This window comes from Ambystoma mexicanum, chromosome 6p (assembly GCF_040938575.1).
Source record: "Ambystoma mexicanum isolate Mex_15411 chromosome 6p, UKY_AmexF1_1, whole genome shotgun sequence".
NCBI lineage: Eukaryota > Metazoa > Chordata > Amphibia > Caudata > Ambystomatidae > Ambystoma > Ambystoma mexicanum.
This window is the reverse complement of record NC_090935.1, coordinates 932,683,388-932,697,212: the sequence shown is the minus strand read 5'-3', so window position 1 is coordinate 932,697,212 and position 13,825 is coordinate 932,683,388.

Here is a 13,825-nt window from a genome sequence, read left to right as displayed (position 1 = left end):
TACGGGAGGGATAGCTCCTCCTCAGGGCGCCTGTTTCGGACCAGGACAGTGTCCCCTACTTCGATAGTCTTCTCCTGCAGGTTCCTACGTGCACTTTCCTGATCGTTCTTGATCCTTCACTCCAGGCGCACACGTTTGTTGTCGATCACCCCTGGGCTGCGCCCCTCTACCTCCGGGAACAGTCCTCTGGGGCAACGGTTGAATAGTGCCTCGGCCGGCGCTGCCCCGGTGGACTGATGGGGTGTTGTCCGATACTCTTGAAGGAATTCAAAGAGGTTCTGACGCAGTTCCCTTCCCCCATCCGAGATTCTGAAGAACTTGTTGAGTGTTCGCATGAAGCACTCAGCCTCTCCGTTCGCCGTGGGCCAGAGCGGAGGGACTTTCTGGTGTTTGATCCCTCTCTCCTCACAGTACCTGGCGAACTGCTGCCCTGGAATGGCGGGCCATTGTCCGAGCAGAGCTCCGTGGGGAACCCGTCGGTGGCAAACATCTTCTCCACAGCCAAGATGGTATGGTCGCTGGCCGTAGACTCCAACAGCTCTACCTCTGGATACCATTAGCATTGGTCCACAACCACCAGAAAGTACAAGCCTCGACCCGTGGAGCCAAAGTCGGCGTGCACAGTGCCCCACGGCTGCTCACTCCTTTCCATGGCTCTGATTGGTGGTCCCCTCTCGACAGGACTGGCCGCCTGGCACGGAATGCGTGTGCACACAAACTCGTCCACAATTTGCTCCAGGTCAGGGAACCACACCTTCAGTCTTAGGCGCGCCTTAGTCTTTGCGGCTCCTTGATGTCCCTTATGCGCCAGATGTAGCACCTTGGTCACCAAGACTCACGGGATGACAATCTGATGGCCTCTTAACAGAAGGCCATCCTCTGTTACCGAGATCTCGTTGCGCACCTTCCACAGTGCTTGGAGGTCCTTTTGAGCCCCGGCCTCCCGTCTGGAATTGTTAACCAGGAAAATGTCATCCTCTTTCGACGCATCCACAATTTCCTGGCATGCCAGGGCCACTGGCAGGGCCGCCTCCATGACATTGTGCACCATCTCGATACAGTCCACCACTTCAGCAGTGTCTCGGGGGCGCCCGGCTCCTGGAAGTCTGGACAGGTAGTCTGCAGGGTTATGGGTGCCCGGGCGATACTGCAGTTTGACACCATACTCAGTCAGCGACAGCATCCACCGTTCGATGCGTGGAGGAGGCTTGGAGGAGGCATCCACCATGATCGGAATGAGTGGCTTGTGGTCGGTGATTACCACAACAGGCTTCCCTAATATGTATAATCTAAGTGCTTGCAGCCCCACAAAATGGCCAGGGCCTCCCGCTCAATCTGCGAGTACCTTTTCTCCGTTTCTGTGAGCGCCTTGCTGGTATACGCTATCGGGCACATGAGTCCATGTGAGTCTGCCTGCATAAGCACTGTACCCAGCCCGACCAGGCTGGTATCCACCACTATCTCTGTCTCCCTCTCAGGGCTAAAGTATGCCATGGTGTCCTGTCCCGACAGAGAATTCTTGATCGCAGTGAACGCCCTTTGCTCTTTGGATGTCCACGCCCATGCAACATCGTTCCTCGTCAGTGCACGCAAGGGCTCTGACAGTGATCCCAAATCGCGAATGAACCGCCTGCAATAGTTCACCATGCCAAGGAAGCTTCTTATCTCAGCCAGTGACTCTGGTGGGGCCACCTCGCGTATGTCCCTCACCTTCTCCGGGTCGGGCAAGATGCCACCTGCATGGAACGCAAACCCGAAGAACTCTATCTGGTCCTTGAGGAACTCACATTTCTTTCGGTGTAGTGTCAGCCCCAGTCTCTTGAGTCTTTCCAACGCTAGTTCCAGTCTCCTCAGGTGTTAAGACTCCGACTGGGCAAAGACCAGATTGTCATCTGACATGTTAATGACAGCTTTTAGTCCCGCCAGGGCTCCACGGATGACGTTCTGGAAGACTTCTGCCGCTGACGAGACACCAAAACTGAGCCTTTTAAACTGATATAGCCCTTTGTGAGTCGTAAATGTAGTGATGTAACGTGACTCGGGGTGGAGTTCCAGCTGGTGGTAGCCAGATCTCAGATCAAGCTTGGAAAAAACTTTCGCCCCCTGCAGCTCTCCCACTATATCATCCAGCGCAGGTGTGAGCTGATGTTCCCTCTTTATGGCGGTATTCGGCAGTCTCATGTCCACACAGATGTGGACAGCCCCTGGTTGCTTGGGATTTGGTGCTACCACTATGGGGGAGAGTTGGGCCCTCCACCGTCTCGATGATGTCCAAGTCAATGAGCGATTGGTGCTCTTTTTCCACCTGCGCCCTCAAATGGAATGGAATTCTTCGGTGCTTGAGGTCCGTCGGCCTCACTGAACCATCAATGTGGAGCCTAATAGGGTCCCCTTTTAACTTGCCCACGCCTTGAAAGATGCTTTTGAACCGCTGCAGCAGGCGATCAATGTCTGTATGGTACATTGCCAGACTGAAATGTATGATGTCGAGGGCTTCGGAGGCAGCACAGCTCAGTTGGGAGTGTGGGCTTACATGAGTCACAAAAAACCTGGCCTTGATCTTGTTCAGCCCATGTGACACCGGGGCCACGAAGACTCCCTGAATTGGCAGGGTGTGTCCCCCCCAAAGGAATATATCCGAGCTTTGGATTCTTCCAACTTGGGAGGACCTGGGAGAGCCTCATAGTGTTCAGCTGCTAGGACGCAGACCGACGCTCCTGTGTCAATCTAGACAGGGGTGGGCACATCGCCTATGTTCACTGTGCACATCGGTTGCCTGCTCTGCTTCGCTCCTGTGGCAATGCTTGAGATGAAAAAGATCTCTTCATCATCTTCCTCTTCCTCGGCAATGTCCAGATCATGCACACCTTGCTCGATAGACGACACACCCCTCGCGCACCTGGGGTTAGCCCCGCTTGACCTTACCGGCCCCCTGGATGCAGCTACTGGGGTCGTGGCCCTGCACTCTCTCACGTAGTGTCCTGGCGTGCTAGACCTTCCGCAGACTCTTGTCTTTGCAGGGCACTCCCCAGCATGTGGCAGGTCGTACCCACAGTATGGACAGGACTGCGAATTTCCGGGCGTTTAGGGCCTGTCCGCTCTTTTAGGACCCCAGCATGACCTCCCTTGGGCAGAGCGCCCGATGGCGAAGGCGTCCTCGCTTTTCCTAGGATGCATTGCCGTGTCCATTTTAGCGCCTCTAGACTCTGCCAGTTCATATGCTTTCCCAGTGTCCAGGATTTGCACCAGTGTCAGGCCTGGGTCCCTAAGCACCTGCCTCAGCAACTTCCCAGAGCTGCACCCCTGTATGACCTGGTTCCGCACCATCTCCTCCTCATTCACCCACCTGCAGGTGCTAGCGCGGTGTCTCAACCTTGCACAGAACTGGTCCAAGGACTCCTCCCCTTGTTGCTTCTCTGCACACATCACAAATCTGTCGAAGTCGCCATTCGCCATGGGGAGGAAGTGGTTCTGGAGGGCCTGTTTTACCGCATTAAAGGTGACACCATGAAGGTTTAGCAAATCAAAAATCCTGTGGACCCCCGTGCCAGCTGAGTACACCATCGTGGCCACCTTCGCATCATCATCAGTCTCACCCGAGGAACCTAAAAAACATTTCCAGTTTCTTCACCCGCAGTAGCCGCTTAGGCCCCAGTTTGGACGGTGGGCCAACAGAAATCAGTGACGCCGACGTTCACAGCCCTTTGCTGCAGAGTGCACAGAAGGGTCCATACCGACCGTTATGCGTGCGCATGTGCGTGCGCATGGGATTTGTAAAGTGCAAGCTAGCTTTTGTGGATTTCGTCTCGATGGGACATACAGTGACAAGAACACATTTTGTGCCAAGTGCGTTTTGATCCCCACAACAAGGGAGTTAAGGACATGTTGAAGAGTTGAAAAACAAGATGAAGTGCAGTATCTACAGAATTCTGCCTGTTTGATTTGACTTTATATACAAGCTATGCCAGTCATTATTTTATGGGGACATGTATCCTTAAAATTCGGCATCTGGCAACTAATATTACTTCACACAGAAATCCGCGGCAGAATCGTTCAAATCCGATAATGAGCACCAAAGACAAGGCACCGTATTTGCGCTGCACAATAGCAGATGGCGTTGCATACTGCGCACGTATTGTTGACCAAAGCTTGTTAATCTGCCTTTGAAGTGAAACATCTGAGCTTGTATAAATGGCAGATTGAATGCTATTCGTAACGGCTCAAAAATATTAAGGGGTTGCTCGTTAGAAAAGCAAACATAGGAATGCACCTCGAGAATGAAATAAGCTTTTGCGCTGCTTTGGTGGAAATGCAACTGTGATATGTTCCCTCAGATAACCTGTGGATAAAGTGCTTCCATATGTTTCCCATTCCTGCAATGGTTTGCCCTTTTCACACAACCCTTCGAAAAGGTGAATTCATCTGCAAAATGCTGGTCATCCTGCATTCATCTAATGAACTGCACTAGCGAAGGAAAGCTGTGCCTCTGCAATTATACGAAGACTTCAACGCATTTTGGATAACTTATCGAGGACAGGAAAAATGCACTAGCGGACATTATTCACGCTCTGCTAGAAGGAAAATGGCCAGGTGTGGTATGCATTGTGAACATTGATTAATGCCTTTTTCTGCGACACTTAGAGAAGAATGGACGACAACAGGATTCTCTTAAATATCATTTTATATAGTGCGGCTTATCCACCAACCTTACCCATTGCTTTTTAACAGGCAGTGCGTTTTATGGGCACTATTGCTTATGCCATCAACACTGTGCTGTACAGAAGGTGTGCATCTTGCTTTCAAAGGGACCTGCACGCAGACAGAGGGATCAGACACTGAGAGGGCTCTAGCGTAACCCGACTACCATTGCGAATACATGAGAGATCTGGAACCTGAAATACACTGCCTGAAATCAAAAATTCCAATTTTTAACCCCATAAAGTGCAGACAATTCCATTTCGCCTGGTACCTGAACGAGATCGAGTTAGAACCAGTATCTAGACGGAAATACCCTGGTATTTATTTTGAACAACGCATTTCATCTGCTAATGTCCATAATGAAGCTCGCATGACAAGTCTGCCTCCTGTAGCACAGATGAGAAAAATAGACAATGGGTCTGGTAATTTCTCTATATTAACGCTTATGAAGTTCTACTGGGGTAAAATCGTTTCTTCTCTGATGTACAAGGCGGAATCTTAACAATTGAAAACCTAGTGGAGGAAACTGGAGGACATGATATGGAGAGCAGCTATACATCTCCCTAAAGGCCTGCCTATTATGATTCTAGGACAGGAACCCCATCTGTGTTGGCGCTGGACTCTGATAGTTGTCACCAGATAAGGTAGTGCATCTAGCATGAGCAAACGATGAGCCTTACTACTTGGTTAAGAGTGTGGTGTTGATTTAATTAGCATAAGATTGCCACAATCTTTAGAGCACATGCAGTGCCAATCACATGGAGAAAGATGTTTCGACCATACGGTCTTTATCAAGGCAGAAGAATAATGAAGATTGATATTCCTTAGTTAAGGAGGCTGGATAGCAACTGTGTGGCCATCGAGTTCTCTGGCGACAAGATGAGCGGTCGAAAGATCGCTGTGACCACTCATCTTGTCTTATGCTAAATAAATAAACACTACACTCTTAACCAAGTAGTAAGACTCATCATTTGCTTATGCTAGACGCAATACCTTACTTGTTGACAACTATTGGAATCCAGCGCCAACACAGACAGGGTTCTGGTCCTTTTCCTATATCTTACAAATACGGGACTTTTGGAGCATTGTCCCGCAGGAGGACGCACTATACAACACAGAACAAGATCAGTGCAGAGATCCATCTTTCCATTAATGCCCTTACCACTACCTCCACTATTATGATTCTACTGTTCAAATACATACTGAGTTCACTTGAATTTCAAAGGCAATGGAAATATTTGACCTTATATATCAAGGTGTTAAGTCCCCTGACTGAATCATTATATACAGGACTCCATGATTTGATCACCAACAAAGTGTCTGGCTGCAAACAGTTAGTTTCACATGTAGAGTATGCAGGAATGTCCGGATGTGAGCAATGAGACTCTCTCTGAACCGCCTTTAAGTGTCAAACAAAGTTGCTGCAATTAGACTGGATCACAACTAGCGAGACACTTCTCAAATATAAACCTTTCAGAAAAAGCTCTTGGCTCCATTCATTTATTTTTAAGAAATTCCTCTAGTCATCGGTGGCGATATAATTTTCTAAGGATTGGCCTTAATTTGCTTGCCACCCTTGGGATTAATAACATCAGATCTCGAGGGATGGAGGACGGGTTTGTATGTAGACATTGCCAAGAGGAGGCGGTGCCAGAAACGTTAGAACACTTGATTTTGGCCTGCACCCATTTGCAACAAAAACACATGGTACATTTTAATACATTTATAGAATCTTTTAAAGTGAACAGTGATGAGGACATGGTCTAGGATTACGAGTGGGAACCACGTCTCCCTTAGCATTGCTGTGACTAATTACCTTAATCATGTTTTAGGACTAGGTTGGTATAGTAATGCATTGTGTTGGAAGTAGTATTTTATGAGGAGTCCCTTGTATAGAGGGAGCGTTATTTAAAACAAGTTTGAACTGTATTCTGTGGAATGTATAAAGTAAAAGCTCAAATATGTTTTTCTGTTGTAAGGAAGAACGAATGTATACATGTGACATAGGGCCTCATTACACGGAAGGCGGTAATGGTTAACGGCCACCGTTAATGGTAACGGTGACCGTAAACCATTACCGCCTTACTACGAGGTCCCTTAGCAGGTTGGTGCTTTAACGCCTGCTTTTTGCAGGTGTTAAAAACCAACCCGCTAAGGGACCTCGGAGCTAATTACGGCACCGCAAAATTGCGCTGCCGTAATTAGCGCCTTCCCCATTCCCATAGAGCCCTATGGGGCAGAAATGGGAATGGGGAAGGGCAATGGCGGAAGGGGGATTTACCGCCCCTCCAACCTTGGAATGGGGCGGTAATCCCCTTTCCGCCAAGGCGGTGCCGGTATTTTACCGGCATGAGCCATGGCGCTAATAGCGCCATGGCTCACCGCCTTCCGTGTAATGAGGCCCATAGTCTAATGAATGTTTTTTGTCTAAAAGGTTTTGATTGATGCACAACTAAACATAATAAAAAATAAAAAAATAAAAAAGGTGGTCGTGCAGGAGAACAGCAGGCATCTCTGCTCCCGCTAGTATGTATGTATTGGGTGGGCATCTGAGGCTTAGGTGTTTATTGTCTCCCAGCAACCATGTGGGTGGAAGGAAAGCAGCCCAGTCCCTCTGTTGCTGGGAGTGCAATTCTTCATGATGTGCATACAGAGTTGTTCCAGTAGAGCAGCAACAGTCAAAGTAACACATGTCCACCACTAACCAAAGAATAAGCATGCATTTGTGCCAGAAGCCGTTTAAAACAATGCTGCCCAGGGCTAAGGCATTGCACAGATGCATCAGGACCAACCCTTCTGTGCATTGTTTCAGAACACGACAGGTGCAATTAGGTGCACGAGAAAGTCTGGAACTGTGTTTAAATTTGTGAGTGCATCATGCTTGTGTGGTCAAAAATGTGAGGTGCAACCCCCCCCACCTGCATGCCCATAGTTAAGCAATACTTGACACGTGCACATACATATTTGTGAACCAAAGATGTGCGCACACCTGTGAAGTTCGTTCTGAGCATATGTCTCTGTAAAGAAAAGGAAAGACAAACATCATTTTGCACTGAATATGCAAAGTGTTTTTCCTGCGTTCTTCCTAATTGTAAAAAAAAAGAAAGCCAAAAAACAAGAAATATGCATTTGTATCATAATTGAGTAATGTTCTAATTGTCCTAATGTGAAGTGCTTATTTCAGAGAATCTTTCAAATGGCTGCCTTCATGATAGCGCTTTCAAATCTTAGGCCACGGTGAAAGGTGGTCAATGGTACTGACATGTTCATTACAAGGCACCTGGCTCTCAGCCAGGAACATCAGGCTTTAGGTGCTGCGATTTCATTCCGCCACTGAGCTTATGGCTGCTTTTGAGGTATATTATGACAGAATTTACAAAAGCCTGGGTTTGTTTTCTGGCCCCTTAGAGTTAGATTAAGTGCTGCATTACGAATTAGGTGGTATTTCAGGTTAATAACCCGATGACCTAATTATGTCTCTACTACTATGGAGGCCTTATCTATGTTAGAATACAACTACTGCTGGTGCAAACACTAATTAACAGTGGCGGACATCTGTGTAAAACGGCGTTTCCACTGCTGGACTTTGAGGAAAAGTCTTTTTATGCTCCCATGAAGATAACATTTTGAAAATGTTCATTTGGTGGAATTCACCTTTTCTGTCACCCTACCATTTGGAAGATACCTAAGGATGCAAACGCAGTGCACAAGGAAGGCCGCACACATGACGTGTCTGTGATATTGTGCCAGTGTTTGCCGGTGGGCAACACCGGCACTCTTTTTTGGGCACCGGCAGAGATTTTCATTACATGCAGTGTTTAATCTGTTTTAACTTTAAGCATTATTCACCACTGTGCGGTTTTTTTTATACATTTTTTTTGCTTTTTTTTTACGTCAGCGCCTGCCACTGCAGTGACAGGGTGCCCCGCGGCGCTCCGTGCGGGCGGGCGGCCCCACCTGCCATGACCCGAGTGGATCAGCTCGCCTCGCAGCAGCCCGGCGGAAGTCTCACTGAGGGGCTGGGCTCGGCAGCAGGCACTGTCTGCAGGCTACAGCATAACTAATTCATCAAAGCAAGGTAACAGATATTGTTACCTTGCTTTGATGATTTGCATCATGCATGCATCATAATAAGATGCATGCAGATCAGATGCATATGCATCATCAAGTAGGTGGCCACTGCCCGGGAGCCGTGCCGCCACTACAGGGGGGCCGGCGCTGTGCGGTGTTCGCTCAGGCCGGCTCATCGGCTATTTGAATTATTTACTTTCTGGGATTCTTGCCAAACCCATGTGTAGCCTCTCTGCCTTACTGCCAGTCTGCCATTCAGACGCTGCAACGTGGTTACAGAAAGGCATACTGCGTCGCCGCACCACCAAGTACCCAAGATTAACATATTGGGAGACAGTTCATGGCTGAATGGCTCACGGGAATCATGTCACACACTGCGCTCACAAGGCTAGTGCCTCATGTTTTGGGATATCTGCACAAGTCTGTGATGGCTGGACCAATGGCTGACTGGGTGCTATATCAGCACTCAGTGTCTGGGGTTCTATTACTGTTGCGAGGGGTCTGGTCGGAAATGGCTCTTGCACATAAAATGGAAAACTGGGGGATAACCCTAATATACTTGTGTGATCCTTTGACAAGGCAAAGCGGGTTTTGTGTTACTATAAAGGGGCGCATTGAAGGTCTCCATATGCTTGGAAATAAAGAGTCTCACAGCGCCACTGTGCAATGTATTGTGCTTATGCAAATTAGCTAAAAAAAAACACACTTTTTGCTGCCCTGTACGACATAGGAAATGTTCTGTACCATATATTTGCGTGTGTGTATGGAGATGTTGTGAGAAATCACACCACACCTAGTAGTACAGCTTAGTTCAGTACATTCTCCAATGCATGCATCAAAATATACACCAAGTCTTCAGGGAGAATGTGGTCGGATACAACAGACCAGGCATTACTCTGAAGTGTGTAAGCAATTCAACAGTACACCTGACCCTTCTGCATCCTGCCTGCTTGCAGGGCTTGGCTGGGAGCTGACTGGGCCTGGGCCCCCTTCCCCCTCCCCCGCCCAGCACTTCTGCGGCATTGACACATTTCACACTCAGTTGCTTTCAACTTTGCAGGAAGGAACAACAAATGTGTTGCACTTTGCAAAGTTGAAAGCAACTTGTGCCTTGGGCTGGGGGGCCGCCGCAGAAAAACAGGACGGGGGCCAATGAAAATTCGGCTGCAGCCCGCCCGACATAGATTCTGTGCCGCCAGGTCCACGTCGCTCACACCACGTAATTGACTCTTTAGAGGAAATTTGCCTTGGACCTCTGTGACCCTGGGCATGATTTTGGCCACCACGGCGCATAGTGGGCACAAGCAGACTGAAAGCCAGCTGAGCCGCTCTGCACACCACTGAGGAGGACCACCAGGTGAGTCGGAGGCCGCCAAGCCAGTGCCCAGGCCACAGCACCCAGCCAGCAGTGCTGCACAATCAGGTAAGTACTCAGACGGTATGCGTGGCAGCCCACCAGCTAAGTGTGTTTCACATCGCGGTACTCCGGGGCGCCTGTGGTTTATATATTATTATCCTGGGTCTGTGTGTGTTTGCCTTCAACATTTGACACGGAGTGTGCAGTGTGTATCGCTTTTCAGCCCCAATCGGCTGCCCTGTGAAGTTTAAGGCAATGTGGCTGTCACCTTGTCTAAACTGCCATTCCTCGCCTTACAATGCACTTAATGCTGCGTTCTTCATGTGCTCCAAAAGAAGTCTGTGCCTGTGAGTCTGTGACCAGTATTTTAAAGAGAATGAACTTATTTTGTATTTCCAGCCGCATCGTATGGATGGATGTAGGGGGAAGAGACAGGGACACAGATACCTGGTATTTAAAATAGTTTTTTTCTGGGAGCATTAAGAGGGCGGTTTTACTTGGTACCGTTACTCCTAAACACACACTCATTGTCCCCCTCAGTTATATCCCCACTTGATGTGTTCGACCACCAGTTACAAACTTTACCATCGGTGCATAATATCTAGGGTAAAAAGTCGCACACATTATGAGGACGAACCCAAATGCAGATTGGCGAAACTGAAAAACGTGTGCAGTATTAAGCAAGAGGGCAATGGTCAAGGAGCGGGGGATTGAGCGGGGCATTCATAGTAGGAGGAAACATATGGCTGTGCTTTGCCCACATTTTCTCTGTGCTCCAAGATTATTTGCAATCTTCTGAACAATTATGTCAGGCAGCAACGATACGAAAGTGGCTGTGTAGGAAGGGCCGATTGGCTCCATCAGACATACGTGCTCAGGGAGTGTGCATTAATTTACTCGTCTCACAGGTTCAGTGTTTGATACTTTTAGGGGAAGAATGTGTTTCCAACTGAAATACCTCTAGAGGTTGCACAGGTATTCAGAACAGTCCCACGACAGGGGGGGCTTTACAGCAGCCAGAGAAGAGGTGGCAAGAGGGCGGGGGATGGGTGAAGGCAAAAGAAGCATGGTGGGTTGGCAGTGAACAGAAAGATCGAGGAAGGAGTAACATGGGAGGGTTCAATTTGAGCAAGAGAGGAGAGATAGTGTTCGCCAGGTGTGTCTGTGGGGGCGGGTACTAGGCCACGGATAGGTTTGAACACCAGGTAAAAGGATTTGTAAAGGAGTCAGTCATTGCATGTGATTGAATCAGGTGCCTTTCTGGAGGACTAAAATATAGAAACACTTGTGTACCTACAGGCACATTATAAATTACTTATATCACATCAATTCAAATAGCTGCAATATATTGCATACTGTTTCGAGATGGGGTGTCACTTTTGTGAATGTTTCTGATGATGCATCGGTCCTGAGTTTTATAATTAATAGGAAAACAAATTGGTGTTTCCTTGCTGAGAAAAACAAGTCTCACAAAGTGCATTGAGAGGGCAAGGGGAGTGTGTTTTGCATATTACTCGTAAACACTTAGAGGTTATGTATGGCAACACTTAGTTCAGTCATGACGATGGAAACAAGCATTGGTAATGCCAATAGTTTGGGCTTTTGTGTAGGCATGGGAAAAGCCCTTGGTAGGTAGGCACTGCTGTGGGTAGTGGTATTAAAAGGTAGCAGGTGCAAAATGGTGCAAGTACCTGGGTATCTAATAGCAGTGCCTGGCAAATGCCTGAAACGTTTACAATGCCAAAAACTGTTAACAGGACTTTACTGAAGGACACGCACAGTGCTTATAACTTGATTGGCTGAAGGCAGACCAGGTTAAGACATTTGTATTACACCGATAGCATTTACATCTCAAATTAAGTTTTTTAGTAGGTCCCCATGCTGCTTTTCCACAATGTCTTCTAAGATATGCACAAGTTTATTAGTAGGCCCCCGTGCTCCTTTTCTGTAATGTGTGTACTGAGCCTTTTGCCTCTGGGGGTGCCGGAATCACTACACCTACAATAAAATTTGTTTTCCAACTTTAAAGCATTATACTTGCTCAACCCATGTGTGCCCTCCCCCATCCATCCCACTACTAGCCTGTGCCAGCAGTTGCTGCAGTGCCAAATATGTGACATGGTGCAGCAGCAGTGTGATGGGCTGGTGGTGGGCCGATCTAGGTCTAGCAGTGAACTGGCATGGGCCGCGCGCCTTGCCCGGCATTAAGGGGCCAATAATTATGGGGACTGGCACTTAGTTTTACAAATTAAGCACTGCCTATGACACTAGTGAAAGATCATTTTGGTCCTATGCGCCACCATCCTAGAGGATTTGTTGAACTGGGTTTGAACTGGAGGCAGGAAGAGTTCTTGGGGCTTCTACTAAACACACTACCTTCGATGCCTCTGTTTCCCAAAGCCAATGCTGCCACTGATCCAGGGCTAGTGCCAACCCCACACCTTCTTCCAAGGGCCAGCCATAGAGTTGGTGGAGGAAGTAGAGCACAGAGAGCCCTCATAAGGATAGGGTTCCTCAAGGCTAGGGTAAATAAGTGCCAATAGGTCTGGGTGTGTTCATTTAGAGGGGTTGCCTAGAGAGGAGGTGGGATGTGTAAATAGGCAAAGGTTGTGTTTTTTAGGCTAGGGAAGGGGTACATGTGCCAATGAGGGCCAGACATGTGTTTTTGCCATGGCCTTGGGCTAGGGAGAGGAACAGAGGTGCTTAGTTTGCACACAGGACCATCACATTTCCTTTCTTCAGTATGCCCTTGAGTCTCTCTGTTTTACTGCAAATGCATGTAAGACATGAGTATGAGTGAGGCTGAGCGCCATGTGGTGGAAACTGGTGCAGATGCATGTGAGTGGTTTAGTTTCACACGCAGGCAATCTATCCTGCAAATCCATAAGACATGGCAGAACTATTCTGTGCAACATCACTGTCACCCTCGTCTGTTCCCTTTCAATGACATTGCCACTACACACCTTTTGCATGTGTCCATGTCATACAGTAGCCAATGACCTCTTTAATGCCATGTAAAGGCAGCACACATCTGGCATTATATTTGTCCACATGTAATGCTGTATGTGGGATGTCCCCATTCTTCCCTATGTCATCAGGTAACATTTACGACATAGTAATACTCTGATGGAGTGAAAGAGGTTGTGGCTGCAGATGACCCCAAGTCAGTGGTATTGTTTATCTGCAGCCATCGTGTGTTACAACCAATTTAATTATTTTGAGAGATTCAGCAGTAGTCCTAGGAGTTGTTGGGTGTCCTGACCCACGTTTAAGCTATCATGCCACAACATTTGGTGCTGTGGGCTTAGAAAATTCAAGATGGCGGAAAACCCACACGTGCGCCGAAATCCAGGAAAGCTGCGCAGTTTGTGCGCACACCAAAATGGTTGCCTCACTTGCCACCCACCAGTGCGAGAATGAAAGGCCGGGTTGCCATGAGGGAAATGGGTTGCCAAACGAAAAACAGTAGCGCCGGTTAGCTTCAAAGCGCTTTAAAACCACCATTGGACTACCCGCACAGTAGTCTGAAACCATTGGGAATGGAAATGCTGATTGCCAAATGCAACCTAGAATTGTGGGGAATTCATTTCTTAAATCCCAAAAATGGGTGCAGTACCAGTACTCACCACTATCCAAAAGCCGGCGTTTTAAAACCACTCTGTTTCCCTGAAGGCAAGTCAAAATGCCTATTTTCAAACA